Raw genomic sequence first — 17,567 nt, forward strand, 5'->3', positions numbered from 1 at the left:
TGGATGAAGACATAGAACTCTCAGCTCCTCCTGTGCCATGCCTGTCTGGATACTGCCATGCTCCCACCTAGATGATAATGGACTGAATCTCTGAACCTGTAAGCCAGCCCCAATTAAATGTTGTTTTTTTAAAAGACTTGCCTTGGTCATGGTGTCTGTTCACAGCAGTAAAACCCTAACTAAGACACTAGTCCTCATTAATATCTCCAAAAACCCTACCACCTGACTTTGTTGCTTTGGGGGATTAAGTTTCAAATGTGTTTGTAGCACACATTGGGAACATAACAGCAGCACTCCACAGTTGAGAGTTTACAGTTGGAGAGATTGGAGACTATGTCAGTGAAGCCCTTTGTCTTCCTGTGTCAGGAGCCCTGCTTTTGTAACTCAGCTTTTTTGGATTGATTCTTTGATCTGTCTATTTCTTGCTATTTAGTCATCTTTCATTAGAAGGATGTATGATCAATTTTCACCTTTAGATTGATCTGTACTTACAAACAGAATTTGGGATTATGTTGGTCCTCACCTGCTCTGCCACAAGGCAGGACAGCTTAGAGAGGTGGAAAGTGAGGAGTTGGACTGCCCTTATGCTGCCACCCTGGCGGGTGCTAGGCTATAGGGAAGAGTCTAGGCACCATTCCGGGGATGGGAAAGTGCAGTCTTAGGTGTGGGAAAGCTTGTGCTGGTTCGGGGGTTCCTGGACCTGTGACAAGGCCAAGTCAGTGGGCTTCTCAGACTCTTCGGCATCCAGGCACACCTGGGACTCATGGAAGAGCAGAGAACATAGTCTGGGGCTCTCAGGCTGGGGACAGCCTCTAGCTCAGGGCGGAGAGGGTGGGGGAAGGGGAGCTCTGGTTTATCTCAGTTGGGTGATTGGCAGGGCAGGTTCGGTGGCTGTTGTGACTGGGAGTGCAGAGAGGCCTTCTAAGGGAGGTTAGGTTGCAACTCTGTAGGCAAAGGCCTTCTTCATGGCTCTCCACTGCAGATCTTGATGAAAAGAGACAGTTTTAAACAGTTTATTGTCATGGTAGAAAATGGATGCATAAAACCATACCCTACTTCTCAGGGTGGGCCTGAGATTAAATGCCTTTTTCAGGGAGGAATATCTGGGAACGGAAGCTTATTGGCTAAGCCCTCTGGACCTCTAGGTGCCTCATTAGCATGGAGAACTCTTGTCTGGGGCCTATGTGACAATAGGACAAGTTTCTTTTATGTGAGAAGCATGGCACGTGTTCTAAGTCAAGAGTCTGAGGGAGCTGGGAGTCACCTAAGCCTCAGGTGTGCCCACCAAGTCTCTGGGTCTTAACCTGCTCTACCTTACCCGGCTTCCTGGCATGGTTTTACATCCCATAGGATGTGTGTTTTTTAGGATCCTGATGTTCTTTCTACATCACTGACTTTATGGGCTAACCTTCCCTTGAGCTCAGGAGTCTGGCCAAATTACTACTCCTAGGCTGTGAATCTACAAAGAAGTGATATGGTCTTTTGTGCCAGGAATAGGTGGGATCAAATATTGCCAATAATCGTTTATTTGGTCATAAGTAAATCATTTTGCTTCTGAAAATCTTGCATTCACATATGAAAGGGAGATCTTAATACTCCATTCAAGAGGCTTGAAAACCAGGTGTTGCAGGGTGTTGCCTTGCATGAGCCTCAGAGCCTAACAGTGTGTATTGTAGCGAATTCCACTCTGTGAGCTGTCTTCTCTGCCAAGGTCAATGCTGCCTTTATTCTTTGTTTTAATAACAGGAGTGGTGGTAGGGGGTGGAGGCTGGATGTTTGAGTTTGTTCTGGCCCCAGAAACCCCCTGGATGTTGTTGTTTCAGTCTCTGTTTTAGGTCAAGGGAAATAAATTTCACCTTGTTCCCTCACGTGCTTGTTTTCTCAGAAGCAGACGCAGCTCAAATTCTTAGAACAGACTGTTTAGCTTAGCAATGTTCTGCTTGAGAGGGTGAGCTGTATCTCTCCATTGAGCAGCTTTGTTCCAGGTCTCTTGCATGGGTAGATACTTAACTTATTGTTAATAGGTTAACAAGTACATTTCCCTCAGTGTGCCAAAAGACTTTGTATAACTTCCAAGATTCTAAATGAAACCCTGTATGGTTGCATAGTTATAGCATAATAATTATTGTAGTGTTGTTTTTTTTTTAGCACAGAAATCCCAAGAAGTCAAATTTTGGTGCCCAGAAAATGAACAGTTTAATACTAAACAGTGGAAAATTGAGACAGTTATATCAGAAGTTTTAAATGTACCTTGAAACAGTTCACTAATGCTCTCAAGTTTTGGGTGTCCAGACAGTGCCTGAATGGCCAGTAACTCCCTCTCATATGGTTTCCTATGGCATTCCTAATGGCAATATGTACAGAATGATATCCTGATTTCTACTTGTACCTTGTCATAAGCCTTGTGCTCTGCATCAGTGGAAAGATAATAACAATAGTATTTGCTATGAAAGTAGAAATAATTGGTATATACAAAAAGTTCACAACAGAATTCATTACCCAGTAGCCCATGTGAGCAACTATTGCTTTCAGCTATAATTTGGATGTAGCTATAATCTACAAAAGGGCATTAGTAGATATTTGTAATCTGGATAATGATCCAATACTATGTTATTTGTTGTTCAGCTTCTCTCGGCTTTGGTTGCTCCGTGCCCCTCCCCCACCCCCAGGGTGACTGCTGCGTATTAAACAGATTGCTTTGCTTTCTGTGTTCTCCCTTATTTTTTTGCATCAAACATAGCTCCAGGCTCACCTTGTATTTTCCCTGCTCTGGCTCTCAAGTCACCACTTTTTAGAAGATATCCTGATTCCCTCTGCAAAGAATACAGTTGGAGATGAAGGCATACGTTCTGGATGAGCTTACTTGTTTCAGAGACATCAGCATTTACTAAATGAATCACTGAGCGGCGCTGGTCTGGAAGGCACCACCCAACAATGTATAGAATAATGGCATCAAGCTTGAGTCAAGCAAAATGCAGGCACTGACTGGAGCTTGAGTATGCCCCAAAGGAAGCCCTAGAGAGCAGAATCGGTAGAAAAGATGGGGGGGTGTATGTACAGATAGTGTGAGACAAAGACTTTATATTGAGTAACAGTCAGATGATTCCTGGCTTGTTTGGAATTAGATGCTTACCACTATAAAACAGATTGTTCCAGAACTGAGTAGTTTGGATGAGGAGGATAATTCTTTTTTTCATTTATTAATTTATTCACTCCACACCCCAATTTCAGCCCCCTCTCTTCTCAGTCCCCCACCCCTACTCCACAGCTTCGTTCCCCATTTCCCCTTCCCCTTCTCCTCCAGGAAAGGGACCCCCCCCCAGCAACCCCCCACCCCTGGTACAACAAATCACTGCAGGATCAGGTGCACCCTCCTACACTGAGGTCAGACAAGGAAGCCTAGCCAGGGGAACAGGATCAGAGACAGATCCCCCATGTCCAGTTGGTGTTAGTCTCTGGGATCCCCTAAGGGTTCAGGTTAGTTAACTCTGTTAGTCTTCCTGTGGAGACCCCAGAGGATGATAACTGTTTATCACTCTTTTGTTTAGAGTGGGTTAATGATGTGGGGAAAGGCTCTACTAGATGGTTCTAGCATCTTTCATGGTGTTTAAGGCATTGCTGGGTACAGTAGGGCCTAGATAGACAACTTTTTCGCTCATTTCCTTCCTGCCTATAGACTTTAAGGCAGGGTTTCTCTGTGTAGCCCTGGTTGTCCTGGAACTCACTCTGTAGACCAGGCTGGCCTTGGACTCAGAAATCCGCCTGCCTCTGTCTCCCAAGTGCTGGGATTAAAGGCGTGCGCCACCACTGCCCGGCCCTGCCTATAGTCTTAAGGCTTCTCTATGTGTCCCCTTCATGTGGACTAGTCGACTTCATCGTCACATGACAGCCTCAGAACATTAGGTCAGTTTACTAGTAACTGAAGGCCTCAGTGCAGGCCTTCCACTGGGCAAACCAGGTGGGAACTTCCCCCTTTTCTGACCTAGCTTTGGAATGTAATTGTATAGGAATCTGTTGGTTAAAAGTGAGTCACAGATAACTGCAAGCCACAGGGAGAAGGCAGAGACTATCAGTTGGTGGACCATCATCTCACACTTGAGCAAGAGGGGTAATCTTGTCTTAGTCATCTCTGGGAGAAAAGTTCTGCCGCAAGCTCACCTACGATTCCAAAACAAGTGCATTTGTGCTTCTTAGACTCATAAAGGCTGAAAGGTGCAGCCTAAAAGTAAACAATTGCCATTCGCCATCCTTCTGCATCCCCTTCCTCTATTTTCATTTTCTGTTCCTTTTCTATTGGAGACATTTCTCTGCTTCTTTGTCAGGCTTTTGTTCTCTTTTGATTCACAGATGAATTTTGGCATAGGCCTTTAAGCTCAGCACCTGGGAGGCAGAGGCAAGTGGATCTCGGCCAGTTCTAGGCCAGCCTGGTCTACATATCACGTTCTAGGCTAGCCAGTGCTACACAGTGAAAGCCTGTCTCAAAACAAAATGCTCAAAATAAAAAAAAAAGTGCTGTTTGCATTTGATATGATTTAAACATTCCAAGTAAAGAGAGAATAAGATGGAAGAAAAGAGTGAACATCTGACAGCACAAGGACAAATGGACAAAATTGGGACAAACAGCCAGGGGTACTGAGTGTGGGAGAGTGCACAGGAAAGACTGGAGAATGTTTAAGTAGAGATATGAGGAACAAGAGTGGGAAGCTTCACCAGCATAAGAGCTGCCACAGTACAGGGGATTTAGGGATGGTGACAGACTTAGGAATATCCTTAAACCACTGAGAGTACATGTAAGGGGGGTGGTGGCCATAGCACTTGCCAGACCTGCAGTGGATCATGTGACTAAAAGGACTCCTGCAGACACATGCTAAAATCCTTTTGGTTCTTGAACACTTGCTCAAAGCTACACGCTGGTATAAGCAAGCAGGACTCTGGAAACTAGTGTCTCTCACACAGGACTGTAAATTATGTGCACTAGACTCGATCTGTAGCCTTTTGTCCACACTCTGGTCCCTGGTCCTTTGAGCTTCTATGCCGTTCCCTTTTCCTGCTACTATTCATTCATTTCCTGTTTTTCCTATGCCCGTATCCATTTTCCACCGCTGTCTATATTTTACCACTGAGCTTTCTCTATGTACACAGACACAGACACAGACAGACAAAGACACAGACAGACACAGACAGACACACAGACAGTCACACACACACACACACACACACACACACACACACACACACACACACACACACCTCTCACAGAGAGAAAAAGAGAGAGCACCAGCAGGCTTTGTTCTTTTGGCTCTTACTATCTGAGTTTGTGTAAGGAAGCAGAGCCCTACTTAATAAAGACTGTGGGCTAATATTCTATCTCAGCCACTAGATGGCGTCCCTGCCTAAAGAAGACACTGAGAGACTCCGTTTCTCCAGTCAGTTGTTTCCTCTGCCAGAGCAAACATCAATCGCACTCCAGGCAAACGCCACCCATGTCTATGCAAAAAACCTCTGTAAACTTTGCTGGGGACACGTAGCTTCAGTAATTTCCATTTTCTTACCAAGGGACTACCTCCACTGCCTTCACAGTGAATTCCCCCCAGTACACGGTCCTGCTTAATGCCAGAACGGTTTGTTTCCTCATTATCTTCCATTTCTCCAGCTTTAGGTATTGTCTATTCTTGGAAGAGTTGTTTGATCCTTGATAGGGTTTTTTTTTGTTGCAATAATTCATGATAAACTATAAACAAGTGCTTTTGAAATGCCATAAATTTAATGCTATGGTTTATAATTTAGAATATGTCGCTGTCTTAATAATTTATCATAGACAACTATGAATAAAACATGCAAGGGAATCTTGCAAATCCATGTGATGCTGGTGATATGGGATTTTGAACATAAGCAGGCAGTCTTAAACTTCCTTTCTGGAGGTGGAGTTGTTCTTCTGGCTAATATTTATATACTAGATCAGGTAGCACATTTATTCTGAAGATTACTGGATACCAGTGTCCGCTTACTATGCAACTAAAAGACCATTTATTAAACATAATGTAGATCAATTTAATGAACTATAAACTTACACATATTTATTTGCATCAAGTTCAGCCTCACTCTGGGGACACATGGGCTGGCTAATCATTTGCAGGTTTTGCTTGTCTTCTTTATTTTTGTTTGTACAAAAGCAATAGATTTGCATTTGACAATGAATGACTTGTTTTCCAGCTCAGCTACATGGAACATTGAGCCAGCCAGCTTATGTTAGCCTTGGGAAAGCCAGACACTGAAACAGCCTCTGCTGTTCTGCTCTTTAGACAGGCGAAGGTCACGGAGGCTGAAGGAAAATCAGTGAGTTTTCTCCACACTATCCTGAGCACAAGGTTGTGGTTCCTGCCAGTGATGTTTAGTGTTCCTTTGTCTCTGCACCTCTTGCATCTGAAACAGAGGGATAGAGAACAGTCTGCCTGCCATCTTGGCCATATGCTGTCGTACACCTCAAAACACACTCTTACCTCAAAGGGTAGGAGATAGTTTCATCTAGAGCCAAATAGAAGTGGACACGGGCCAGAAATGCAGATGTAATTTACTTCTAATTCCATATGACAACAGTTTTGTGAAGTTTCGTAGTTAACACAGTAACAACATAAAATAAGACACATTTTAAATGCATTGACAGAAACACCAGGTGACTGGTTACAGTAAATGAGGCAATCTCTGTTATAGGCTGTAAAGACCATTTGAACAGATTCTTAAACTTTTGGTGGAAGCTAGTGTTCTGTGAGGTTGGTATATTTCAAAGATTTTCACCTAATAGTCACAGACACAGAATTGGGCAAAGACTAGCTACTAAGGGGATTAAAGATGGCCCCAGATAAATTGTAAATAGGCCCTGGATCTGGAACATTTCAAACTCCATAATTATTGAGTTTCTAATAGTCAGCCAGCCTGAAGAAGGCTCAATGTAAGGTGCATTTTATTTCTGGGAATTTTGTTCATGCTGTCAAAGACTGGAAAGAGGATATTAAGCTACTGTACGGTTGATTAGTCCAACAGTGCATAGGCTCTGAAGGCTGTGAGATGAACAGTGAGAACCAGCTTAAGTCTATTTTTCCTATTGTCTCATTTTAGGCTTAAATATTTAAGGCACAGTAGATGGTCCCTTAGAAAAAGCACCAAGTCCAATTTCCTTTCTGTAGATCTGTAAAGTGAGATGGATTTTGAAGAAAAATTGATCACTTGTGCTATAGGAAATATAGGTAGGAAATAGGTACAAGAAAGCATGGGGCATGAGACAAAGTGAGGTAGAAATATATTTTGGGGGTTGTAGGTAAGAAAAATGTGGGCAGAACAGAATAGAATAGGTGTAGAAACAGAGAGAAAAAAAATCTTAAAATCCAAACAAGTAATATAAAATGAAGGCAAGAAATATTTGTGCTTCACTGTTTCTTAAAACCTGAAAGTTAGGCAGTGGTAGTGCATGCCCTTAGTCCCAGTAATTGGGCGACAGAGGCAGCTGATCTCTGAGTTTTGATCTCTGCCTCTGAATGAGGCCAGCTTGGTCTACAGAATGAGTTCTAGGATAGTCAAGGCTACAAAGAGAAACCTTGTCTCGAAAAATCACATGAATGAATGAATGAATGAATGAATGAATGAATGAATAGAAAATTCAAAGTTGATTCAATGCAAAATAAAAATAAAATAAAAAGTCTTATTGTGTCAGCTTCTATTTCTTCCTTGTGAGAACCTTGTTTGATTTCCCCCCACCCCCTTCCTGAAAGAGCTTGAGCAAGCTCTTCTGTTTGCTCTCCAGAACAAAGAGATCAGACAGATTTTTAGATGTGTCGAGTCTCTGTAGAGCTGCTGGTTAGGCTGAATTCAGGCATCAGCGGGAATCCAAACCCCTAAGGATTTTCCTAGCACTCTAGGGAAATGAATGTTTCAATTGTTTCCCTGTGTGTCTGAGGGGGTGACTGCCTTTCGTGAATGTCAATCTTCAAGACTCTCACATGGCCATGCCCCTTTTATTTTCCTTTTGCTGAGTAAAGTCAGTGAATCCTTGCTCGGATTGCCCATTTGGTCTCATGTAGGTTTGGTTGTGACGTTCTAGTTCAGGTCAGTTCACCCGAGGTGTTCACACAGTTCTGTGGGGCTCCCAAGAGATCCACATTATCATCTTGTGGGTGGAGGATGAGCTTAGGGCTTTGTGTGGTTGTAGTGAGTTTCTCTCTTTCCCACTCTCTTCCCAGCAGTTTCTCTTGGGTTTTCTCCTAACCACAGTAGTTTCGGTAATGACACAGGATGGCTGCCACTGGGTAATTTCCTCACATCCGTAAACTTTATGAAGCTTGTGGATTTTTCTAGATTGATGTTTAGTTATTTAATTATTTAATTTTTTTTCTGTGTCTTTGCTTCTAGGGTTTCTATTTCTCTTTTGTTTAAAAACTCTGAGCTGTTTGAGTCAGGATTGTCCCAATCTCCTATGATTTTGCTTAGTGTTCTGGGATAGTTTATTGTTTTTCTTTCAAATATAGTATTCTGTATTTCTGTATTCTCTAACTTCCCACAGTCTGCTGATGACTGTCACTCACCTTTCCATGCCTCTCCTCTCTGGTTGGATTTAAAGAGCAAATGGTTTCTTTCAGATTCTTGGTGATACAGAAGAGAGGTGTTTATCTCTCTTCTGTCATCTTTTTCCTCACAGACAAGAGATCTATCTATCTATCTATCTATCTATCTATCTATCTATCATCTATCTATCCATCTATCCATCCCCACCACCATCTATCTATCTATCTATCTATCTATCTATCTATCTATCTATCTATCTATCTATCTATCTATCATCTATCTATCTATCTATCTATCTNTCTATCTATCTATCTATCATCTATCTATCCATCCCCACCTCTATCTATCTATCTATCTATCTATCTATCTATCTATCTATCTATCTATCTATCTTTTATTCTACTCTCTCTTATTGTACCCCAACCACAGTTCCTCCTCCCTCTTCTCCTCCCACTCCATTCCCACCAACACCTCCTCTCTCCCCCACATCTATTCCTCCTCCACTTTCCTTTAGAAAAGGTCAAACCTCCTAGGGATATCAAGCACACACAGCATATCAAGTGTCAATAAGACAAGGTACCTCCCTTTATATTAAGGCTAGACGAGGCAATGTTAAAAATAACATCAAGGAAAAAAGAGAAAACACGTGGGACAAAAAGGAAGAGAAAGAAGAAAAAGTGAAAGAAAAAAATTGGTAATAAAAATTGCACACAGGGAATTAGAGGAATGTGTGAAAGTGAATAAAGAAGAAAAATTAACTGTGAAATGCAAAAGTATTGTTAAAATTATATAAAATTCAAGAGTATGTGTGAGATAAAAGGGTAAAAATTGGGAAACAGGTAACAGAAGACTAAAGGATGAGTTGCTGGACCATGTCTTTTCTAGGTCCTTGGAAATCTTGGGGCAGGAGATTACAAGCTTGAAGCGGTAGAGAGATCATCGACATTGCCTGTGGATTACACTAACACTGAGCCTCTACTGGACAAATGGTAGATGTTTACCAGAATTCCTTCCCCTTTAGTAGCTTCCATTCCTTGTACACAGAGGCAACTGCTGGACATTCTTTTTTTTTTCTTCCTGTTTATATTAGATATTTTCTTTATTTACATTTCAAATGTTATCCCCTTTCCTAGTTTCCCCTCTGAAAATTCCCTATTCCCCTCCCCCCACTTCACCCACTCCCAAACCCTCTCACTCCTGCCACCTGGACCTCCTTTCCTAGTTTCCCCTCCGAAAATTCCCTATTCCCCTCCCCCCACTCCCCCCACTCCCAAACCCACTCACTCCTGCCACCTGGACCTGGCAGTCCTCTATACTGGGGCATAGAACCTTCACAGGACCAAGGGCCTCTCCTCCCATTGATGACCGACTAGGCCATTCTCTGCTACATATGCAGCTAGAACCATGAGTCCTACCATGTGTACTCTTTGGTTGGTGGTTTAGTCCCAGGGAGCTCTGTGGGTACTGGTTGGTTCATATTGTTGTTCCTCCTATGGGGCTGCAAACCCCTTCAGCTTCTTGGGTACTTTCTCTAGCTCTGTCACTGGGGACCCTGTGCTCAGTCCAATGGATGGCTGTGAGCATCCACTTCTGTATTAGTCAGGCACTGGCAGAGCCTCTCAGGAGACAGCTTTATCAGGCTCCTGTCAGCTAGCTCTTGTTGGCATTCTTAGCTTTGCAGTCTGTGGACTGGATAGCTTCTTCCATCCTTTCAAGACTTTGTCACAATATGCAGCTCCCTGGAGTGGGGTTGGGGCAAGGTAGTAGTTTAGCTGGAAGGTGTCTCTCACCCTCTCAAGACCTTCCTTACATTGCTATACTTTCTAATTTCTGCAAGTGCTGCACATACTGCTGACAGATGCAGCTATGAATATCAAATAATCCCCTGCAGCATCAGAACTCTGGAGCCCTGCAACAGTGACTGCAGGTAGGTGGCTCCAGAGGTTGATCCAGTGCTAACCTCAGACTCAGCTCTGTAAAACTCCTGGGTGATTATCAGTTGATAGCAGGACTGCCTTTCCCTGTGCACTTGACTGCCTAGGAGACTTGTGCCTGTGGTTTTTAGCTTCTCGGCTTCCTGCCTTTCAACTCACCATTACTGCCCCCAAGGGCTATAGCTAGTTAAATTCAGCCTATCTGATCATGTCCTAAAGATTGACAAAGTAGATTCTTGTCTCCAGTTGTCCTTTGCTGGAGAAATCACTGTTTCTCCAAGATCCACAAATAGATTTGAAGCTTGTGGCTCATTGAGGGATAGACAGTAGAAAGCAGTGTGTCTTTACAGGGACTACATATACACATATATACATACATATATATCATATATACATATATATCATATATATATGACTTGTTGTTAGATATATTTATTTTATATATATGACTGCTCTATATGCATGTACACCTACACACCAGAAACCAGAAGAGGGCATTGGATCTTGTGAGCCACTATGCGGTTGCTGGGGATTGAACCAAGGGCCTCTGGAAGAACAACCAGTGCTCTTAACTGATGAGCCATCTCTCAAGCCCCTACATAGTTTATATTTTCAATGATTCTTCTGCTTTCCCTTCTCTTGATTGGCAGCCTTTTGGCTGGAGCTGTGTTTGGCTTGATTTACTTATTTTCTGTGTCTCGGTATTTTCTTTGTCTTTTACAGGCATCTTATCATAACCTTCCTGCATTAGTAAAGCTCCTTCCCACTCTTTTTGGGATAATCTATTTTTTTTTTCTTATTCTCAATGTCCTTCAATGGGTTACATGAGGACAGCTTTCTATTTGTCATCTTTACCTGTTCAACATGAATCATTGCCAACATTGTAGAGTTCTACCTTCTAGTCTAAGATGAAATGCAAATATGGCTTCCATTCATCGTTTATATTTTATTTCCCACTTCAATTTCCACAATATTCCTATGTACTTGAGAGTTTGGATCTGAAGTACCTTTATTCTATGTCAGGGTGCACCTATGATTACTCTGAATATAGAAAGGAATGGGATTTTTTTCTTACTCTTCTAAAATGTTGCCAGAATGAAAATAGGTCAGTTTGATAAGCATTCCATTCATTACATCAAAATAATTTGTTGTTGTTGGAGTGACACTAGGTCATATTGTATAATCAAAAGTTCACGTAATTTCTAAGTAAAAGCAATATATTTTATTTATTTGGAAGACATTTATTGTGTGTCTGGTACAACTGAGGAATTCTGCTAGAGGAAAGATTTATAAGGACTTGAAAAACATGCCTCCGTATAGACTCTTAGGGGAAAAATATGTATATTGATGAGCCATGCTAATATCGCTCACAGAAGGCAACTCTGGCAGACTGAAGAGGCTAAGGAAGCTGCCCTTTGAGTTAGGTGATGAGGCTAAGAGTAGTTTTGCAAGAAAAGACTGGAAAATAACTCTGTAAATAAAAGACTAGAAGAGTCACGGGAACCAAGGCAGGCTCTGACTTCCAAGTGAAGAAAGCAGACTGTGGCTGTGATGTAAGTTCTGAGGTTGGAATCCTGGGGTGAAATCACTAAAATAACATTATACTTTTGTATTTGGACAAATAAGCTCCCTATTTTGTCTTATTGACCTCAGTAAGTGAGAATCACAACAGTTCTTATTTCATCCAACTTTATGAGGACTAAATGAAACGGTAAACAACCAGCAATGTTTTCCCAAATTCCGCAGATGATAAGTTGCATCCACAGAACTTAGAAAAAGTATAGCTTACAAGACAATTCTTTGAAGACTATGATTCAATAGGTCTGGGATTAGGACCAGACTTTATATTTATGGCAAGAACCCCAGGTAATATGCATCGTTAGGAAAGTTTGGAAAATGCTGATACATAATATTAGCATAGTTCCAGGCTCAAGGTGAGTACTCAAAAGACTTATAATCACAGAGGTTATAGAGCAAGGGAATGCATGAGGCAGAGAGGGGTATATGAGACTAGAGATGGAGACAGGGCCAGGTCATGCAAACACTAAATGTATTCCACATTATAGAATTGGTATTTTATCTTAAAAGCAAGGAGAAATTATTTTAAAGTTGATAGGACTAAAGTGCCTTGACCTGACACTCATTTTAAAAGATTTGTCTGTCTTCATTGAAGAGGAGATTGTATATGAGCAATACCAAAAGCTATAAATCTACTTACAAAGTTGCTTCAGAAGCCAGATTGGAAAAAAAAAAATCAAGGATTGAGTTCAAATGCTGGGAAATGAAATGGAGAGATACTTACACTATAAATGGAGACTTGGCCCACTGAGGCTCTCCCTCAGGTCAGGTTAGAAGAAAGGGGTTGTGCAGAAGGAAAGAATCCAAATAGCAGACTTATGATTGTCCAGTGAGAAATAATTTTGAACAAATTGAGCTTACGTCATTCCTGACTGAGTTCATTTGACAGTTGTAGATTAAACACATGTAACTTGGGACAGAGGTCTGAGTAGGAGATCTACATGTAGAAAACATATAGATTAGATCATAGTTGAAATCGTCAGTTTTCCTCAGGACATTCAATGGTGTGACCATAGTCAAAGCCTTTATGATTTGACAATAAACTGATGTTATTGACTGAGCTTATGGAGTCAGTCAAAGGAAGAGACTATTCAATGTGGGCTCATATTAAAAAGACAAACATCTTATGTATTGCACTGTTTCTCCAGAAGACAATTTCCTAGGCTACCACTCCAAAGCCTTGTGTTTTCCCGCAGGCTAAATGTTCCTGCTCTGGAAAGGAGGGATAAAGAGATAGGATGGAGTTGTTAGCATTTTCAGTGATATATACAGCATGACATATTATGGGCTATATCTGCTGGTTCTGAGTAAAGATGATTAAGTTTCCTGAATATAATCATCCAAAGAATTGACTTCCCTCCAAACTCTTAATATTGTCTTATTGTCAATAGAGATACACACTGTATTCTGTATCTCTGCTTTGATTTGAACAATGTTAACTGCTTGGCTAGTTAATTGAAAAGACTCCACAGGTCATCAACATGACATAACACATGATTCCCTCATCCATCTCTATTCCTTCTTCCAGCTAACCACTAAAAGGTGAACAAATGAATACCGAGAGAGGATATTTAAAAGAAAGAAATTATACACAAAGGTAAGCATTACTGAAAGAAGTTTCTCTTTGTGAAACTATGAAACAGACATATTTATAAACTGAAATATTTCCTGTGTTAAACATTGTTTGGGAGAACAGATTTGAACAAAATGTCCTTAAAATGAAAATATTTTGTGGTTGGACTTTATGGATTAGTGCATACCTCTGAGTCTCTGAAAAAATTTTCAGCTATCTGAAATCCAATTTTATGTCTATAAATTCCTTTTCTTCCTTCAAAATTCAGTTCAAAATTGGCCAACTAGATGGGGGATAAGATCTTCTATTCATTTCAATCAATGTTCAATACTTTGATGCCCAAAGTACTTTCCTTAGAACTTTAGAAACTGTAGAAAATTTTAAATTCCTAATGGAGGTTAAGAACTAACAGACCTATTTTCAGAAGGCAGTAACACCAACTATGGCTCTAGTCAAGACCCACAAAACAAAACAAAACAAAATATCACCTTGTGGACTCAAATATCAACATTTATGACCTTCATCCTGCCATGACTAGTATTTGCTGCTGGATCCAGAATGTGTCATTTCTTTCCCTCTCATGTTGTAAGTAAACCTGTCAAGCTTGAGGATTCTGAAAGGACTTCAGATGTAGCTTCAGCTAAAGTCCAGTGGCATCTTTGCCTATGGAATGATACAACAGGAGACACACTTGCTCTGCTCCTGTGTGTAGACTTGCTGGCTTCAGTCCCATAGTTGATCTTGAAGCAGTTTTCTTACTTACCTCCCTCTCCACCCAGTACAGAAACAATCAATCATTTCAGCAAAAAGGGAAGATACAAATCAGCTAAAAGATCAGTGGTCTGTCTATATACCAACAATAAACACACACTGAGAGATTGTGGACATATCTCCAACTACAATAGCCTGAAATATAATAAAATATCTTGGGATAAACCTAACCAATGATATGAAAAAATCTCTAGTATAGAAACATCAAATCTCAGAGAGGACATTAGAAAATGGAAGGATTTTACATGTTCCACTATGTTCGTAGCAGCCTTATTTATAATAGCCAGAAGCTGGAAAGAACCCAGATGTCCCTCAACAGAGGAATGGATACAGAAAATATGGTACATTTACACAATGGAGTGCAATGAATTCATGATATTCTTAGGCAAATGGATGCATCTGGATAATATCATCCTGAGTGAGGTAACCCAATCACAAAAGAACACACATGATATACACTCACTGATAAGCAGATATTATCCTAGAAACCTAGAATATCCAAGATACAGTTTGCAAAACACATGAAACTCAAGAAGAAAGAAGACCAAAGTGTGGATACTTCTTTCCTTCTTAGAAGGGGGAACAAAATACCTATGAAAGGAGTTACAGAGACAAAGATCAGAGCTGAGATGGAAGGACGGACCATCCAGAGACTGCCCCACTTGGAGATCCATCCCATAAACAACCACCAAGCCCAGACACTATTGCATATGCCAGAAAGATTTTGCTGACAGGACCCTGATATAGCTCTCTCTTGTGAGGCTATGCCAGTGCCTGGCAAATACAGAAGTAGATGTTCACAGTCATCTATTGGATGGAACACTCCTCCTAATGAAGGAGCTAGAGAAAGTACCCAAGGAGCTAAAGGGATCTGCAACCCTATAGGAGGAACAACAATATGAACTAACCAGTACCCCCAAGAGCTGTGTCTCTAGTTGCATATGTAGCAGAGGATGGCCTAGTAGTCATCAATGGGAGGAGAGGCCCTTGGTCTTGTGAAGATCATATGCCCCAGTACAGGGGAATGCCGGGGCCAGGAAGCAGGAGTGGGTGGGTTGGGAAGTAGGGCGAGGGGAAGGTATAGGGGGCTTTGGGGCTAGCATGTAAAATGTAAATGAAGAAAATATCTAGTAAAAAATGAAAAAAAAAAAAGAAAATGGAAGGATCCTCCCACCATGTTCATGAATCAATAGCATTAATATTGTGTAAATGACCATCCTATCAGAAGAACTTTATGTATTCAGTACAGTCTCAATAAAATTGCCACAGAATTTTTACGGAAATAGGACAAAATTTTAAAATTCATATGGAACCAGAGATGACCCTGGATAACCAAAACAATTAGCAAAATTGATAATACTGTCAAAATTACTATCCCAGATTTCAAGATATACTATGAAGCTATGATAATAAGTCCAGTATGGTACTGTTGCTACAAAGTCAGAAATGTGGAACAATGGAGCAAAGGAGAAGAATGTATGTAGCAGTTGTCATCTGATAATCAACAAAAAATGACAAAAACATGCATTGGAGGAAAGAAAACCAGTTTCAACATCAGTACTGGAAAAACTTAATATCTATACACAGAAGAATGAAATTATACCAGTATCTATCACTCTGTACAAAAATTAACTCAAAGTGGAACAAAGATTTCAATTTGAAAACCCAAACACCAAAACTGCTACAAGAAAACATAGGGAGCAACGTAAGAAACAGTTGTAGTACAGGACTTTGAAAATAGAATTCAGTACCCAGGAATTAAGGCCAACAATTGAAAGATGGGAACTTATAAAATTAAAAAGCATCTGTACAGTTAAGGAAACAATAAGTTGTGTAAAGAAGAAATACTGGAATAATTAGAATAGAAAAACTTTGAACCTATGATCACTACATGGAAGAAAAAAATAACATAACATGCAAGAATGAATGAATGAAATGCTGGCTAGTTTTTCTTTCTTCCTTTCTTCCTTTCCCTTTCTTCCTTTCTTCTTTCCTTCCTTCCTTCCTCTCTCTCTCTCTCTCTCTCTTCCTTCCTTCCTTCCTTCCTTCCTTCCTTCCTTCCTTCCTTCCTTTCTCCCTCTCTCCCTCTTTCTTTTTTCCTTTTTTTTTTAAAAAAGATTTATTTATTTACTATATGTAAGTACACTGTAGCTGTCTTCAGACATTCCAGAAGAGACATCAGATCTCGTTACAGATGGTTGTGAGACACCATGTGGTTGCTGGGATTTGAACTCAGGACCTTCAGAAGAGCAACAGATGCTCTTAACTGCTGAGCCATCGGGCCAGCTCTGCTGGCTAGTTTTATGTCAGTTTGACATAAGCTAGAGTCATTTGAAAGAGAGAACCTACATTGAGAAAATATTCCTATGAAATTGGCCTGTGGGCAAACAAACTTGTTGCAGTTTATATGATCACACCGTGAAAATTGAGATTGTGTTATTTACTGAAAACAAACAAACAAACCTGTTTCTAGTTGTGGTGTGGTTAAGCCCTTAGTATACATCTTCTGGCTGGTATATTATAGACATGCCCTTTGTACACATTTTTAATCCCAAGTAATGAAGGTAAAGTTAGTTTGTAGGAGTATCCATGTTTGAGAGTGATATCTAATTGAGTAGCAAAGTGATGAAAAAAAAAAGTGAGAAAGTTTTGAAACAATAGAATATGCCCAAGTCTCATGAGAAGAGAATGGAAAGGGAAGGTACTGGAGGGGCAGTGCAGAGAGAAGGAGGAGGCAGTTTTATTGGGAGAGTTTTACAGAGATAGGTTGAAAAGAGAACAAGATATACACAGGTGAAGATATAACAAGACAGAGAATGAGAAGAAGCCAAAAGGTCAGAACAGATTGCTAGAGTTAGTTTGAGAACAAACAGAGTGATGAAGTCAGAGGCCAGGAGAGAAGCCAGATTGAGTCAGCCAGCTTGAAGAGAACTTTAGACAGAACAGCTGAGTTGAACCAGCCACCCAGAACTTGGAAAGAACTAGGATGGCGTGAGCTTATTCAGAGTTCTATAGTCTGAAAGCATTCTAGGCCTAGATTATAATGTACAAAGGCTAGAGGCTTCCAGGATAAGGCCTACGTTAGCAGAGAGAGGCAGTAAACCTCAGAGATGTGACAATTACTTCAGGTGAGTAAAAGATACTTTTACACAAAC

Source organism: Mus caroli, chromosome 2 (genome assembly GCF_900094665.2).
Source record: "Mus caroli chromosome 2, CAROLI_EIJ_v1.1, whole genome shotgun sequence".
Classification (NCBI taxonomy): domain Eukaryota; kingdom Metazoa; phylum Chordata; class Mammalia; order Rodentia; family Muridae; genus Mus; species Mus caroli.